This window comes from Pteropus vampyrus, unplaced genomic scaffold (genome assembly GCF_000151845.1).
Source record: "Pteropus vampyrus isolate Shadow unplaced genomic scaffold, Pvam_2.0 Scaffold236, whole genome shotgun sequence".
NCBI lineage: Eukaryota > Metazoa > Chordata > Mammalia > Chiroptera > Pteropodidae > Pteropus > Pteropus vampyrus.
In genome coordinates this window covers 650,909-654,388 of record NW_011889017.1, presented here as the reverse complement: position 1 = coordinate 654,388, position 3,480 = coordinate 650,909, and the positions used below count along the sequence as shown (strand labels likewise).

Sequence of the window (3,480 nt, the reverse complement as noted above, 5' to 3'; positions counted from 1 at the left end):
TATTTCCTTTTGCATATTATTATTGTTATTATTGCTCTACCACTATTATTCATATAATCCAATAACATTGTATGTTAATACATATTTGCCTCCCAAGAAGATGACATACAAACGGCCGATATATGAAAAGATGCTCAACTTCACTACCTATTAGGGAAATGCAAATCAAAACCACAATGAGATACCATCTCACACCTGCTAGAATAGCTATAATCAACAAGACAAGTAATGACAAGTGTTGGAGAGGTTGTGTGGGAAAAGCAACCCTCATACACTGCCAGTGGGAATATAAATTGGTACAGCTACTATGGAAAACAGTATGGAGCCTCCTCAAGAAATTAAGAATAGAATTACCACATGACCCATCAATCCCTCTCCTGGGTATCTATCTCCAAAAATCTGAAAACATTTATCTGCGAAGATATATGCACCCCGATGTTCACTGTAGCATTATTCGTGGTGGCCAAGACATGGGAACAACTGAAGTGTCCTTTAATAGATGACTGGATAAAGATGATGTGGTACACATAGACAATGGACTATTTCTCAGCCATAAGAAATAGTGAAATACTGCCATTTGTGACAACATGGATGGATCTTGAGAACACACCAAGCAAAATAAGTCAGAGGGGAAAAGTCGAGAACCATATGATTTCACTCATATGTAGAATATGGAATTGAAAGCAACAAATGAACCAGACAAACAAACAAACAAAAACTCATAGATGCAGACAACAGTTTAGTGGTTACCAGAGGGAAAAGAAAGGAGGCAGAAAAGGGTAAAAGGGTCAAATATATGGTGACAAAAAGAAATTTGACTTTGGGTGATGAACACACAATGCATTATACAGATATGTACTATAGAATCATGCACTTGAAACCTATATAATTTTATTAATCAATGCCATGTCGATAAATTGAATATAAAAATAAATTTTAAAAAAAGAAAATTTAAAAATTAAAAAAATACATATATCTGCAAGTTGGCCTCAAAAAAAATCAAATCACTTATAGTTTCTATAGGATAATACTTTCTCAAATTCACTCATTTATTTCAAAAAATTGACAATCAAGAACTATGTTGAAGAACACAAAATGTTGACCTTCCCCCATAGAGACTACAATCTAGTAAAAAAATATATAAATATAAAGAGATAGATATGAGCTTGGATTATAAGAAAAAATTTCAGAAAACTAAATTAAAAAGTTATCGTGGCAATTCATCAATTTACAGTTTACGTTTACCTGCATGGACATGCTATTTGACTCCTTTTTATTATCTACATATTTAAGGGTAAAATACTGACTTATTATATATTTTACTTATATGATTTTCCAATCAGGAAAATGGAAAATGAATCAATTTCATATAGATTACTTTATCTATAAGTTACCATGAATCTCAAACCACTTGATTATAAACCTCAACGACTTCAAGTTATCTTACCTACGATAGCAGTCACTATAATCACTGGTGTGAAATATTTGTTAGGTGCCATCAGATATGAACATCAATTAAAATGCTCAAACAATGGTTATGCTTCTTAATTTCTATATAGCATCTCTTCTTCTGGAGATACACCCCAAAACTTGCTTTTAGCATTTATAAGCATTGAATTAGCAGCATTAATCCTACATCTCCGGCTTCTCTTCTAGGCTCCAAGTCACTGCCCTTTGGGATTATCCTTATAGATACCAAATTTCTTATGGTTTCTAATTTTAGTTATTAAGCGTGTCTCGAAGGCAGTGGTGACTGGTGGAAAGACTCTAAAAGACATGGTCAAAAGATACTAGTTACATCCACACCAATGAAGCTATGCAACCTTAACTACAAATAAAGAACGTCATGGGGTGTGGGCCACAACTGTGTTCCCAAGTCCCATGATGGCCAGCAGCCTATGAGGATTCCACTGTGTTTATCTCTCCTCATTTCTCTAATGAGTGGTATAATATTCACCTGTGCTTTCCCTAGACCCCCAATTCTCATTATTAACTACTCCGAGCATCATGACTGTATTCCCTGCTTCCCGAATACAAGTCACCAGAGAAGAACAATCCTCAGCATGTTCCTGAAGGTTCACTAATATCCCAGAAAATCAATCTTCAATATTCTAGGTGTTGCAATTTCTGACATACGGGAGCACAGGGCTTGCTGAGATCCATTCGAGTACTCTAGCCTTCTGCTTTTATGATTTTCTTGGATATGATTCACTTTACTCATTTAGCACACTTTCTTAGATGTGATCCAAGTATTAACCTCCTGTCCAGGTGAAAGATCTGAACCTTTCCCCTCTCCCCTAGCTCCCTAGAGCATCGCAGGGTAAGAGAATTCACCATGAAGCACCCTTTATCTCCATGATGTAAATGAAGGAGACAGGAGAAGGGTCAGTGTGTTTACACCTATCAGAAGACAGAGCCATAACCAGTTGATGTCTCAAGGGAATCAGATACAAAGAACTGATTGTTAGACATCCAAGGACTGAAAAGATAAAAAAGAAATACTAAGGTATCAAACAGAGGTGGCAACTCTAAGACACAGCCGTGATCTCTAGAGTTTGGGTGGAAGTTTGGTAGAGAGTACTAGAGCTGAAACTGAGGTCTCAGAGAGAAAATACTGCCTTGCTGATGTTAGCATGTTGGAAGGAGCATGACAAAACTGGAATAATATAATATGCCAGGAAAGAACTGTCAAGGTCAACATTTCTATTTCAAAATCAACCCTGCAATTTTTAAGAACATTAGTATTTGCATTCACCTACATGAAATATCTTTGTTTTTAAAAATATAAAACCACTATATTTACTACTTAGTTTTGTTTTGAGGTACACACAAACCCATGCACACAAATGCAAGGTTACAAACCTACAATGGGGTATGTTCTCTGTTCTTCCATGTCCTGCATATTTGAAATTTTAAAAAATATTTTTTATTCTCAACATACAACTGATAACCTTAAATTATAATTTCCTACAATGCTCCTGATTAGACTTTTATCATTTTAGAAATTTCTCAAATCAATTTCAAGGTCAGGAGGCAAACATCTGCAATCTTCCCAGATTTGGAACCACTTGTTTTATTTTTTATACTCTCCACAGTTCACCAACCTTGACAATTTTGTCTTTTCTTCCTCCCGGGGCTAATCCTCACTTCTGAGCTATCCTCTGATCTCCTTTCATCTTCACTGGAACCTCTTATGTTTAGCCGGTGAGCCAACTCCTAGACTTCTACAGTTCACAGAGATTCAGTCATCAAAGAAGTATTTTCTTATAGCCTGAAGGAAAAAATAGTGGGAAATGCAGCACAAACTACTTGGTCTTTTTATATCTTTTTTTCCTCCTTTTGCCTACGTAATGTTAAACCTAAAATAATCAGACCTTTACTTACTCATATTTACTTATTCCAAAAACCAAAATTATATTAACTTGTCAGTGTTAACTTAGACCTCCTTAGAATGTTTTTGATAAATGCTCTGTCCTTAAA

General features: G+C 35.4%; 1 protein-coding gene across 1 annotated transcript in view; it reads right to left on the bottom strand.

Annotated features, from left to right (window-relative positions):
• MYO16 (myosin XVI) overlaps positions 1 to 3,216 on the bottom strand; it is a 494,098-nt gene extending 490,882 nt beyond the window's left edge. The window contains exon 1 of the mRNA XM_023519764.1: positions 3,105 to 3,216. The gene's annotated coding sequence lies outside the window, so the exon portion shown is untranslated. The remainder of the gene's footprint in view (positions 1 to 3,104) is intronic.
• Between the last annotated feature and the right edge of the window lie 264 nt (positions 3,217 to 3,480).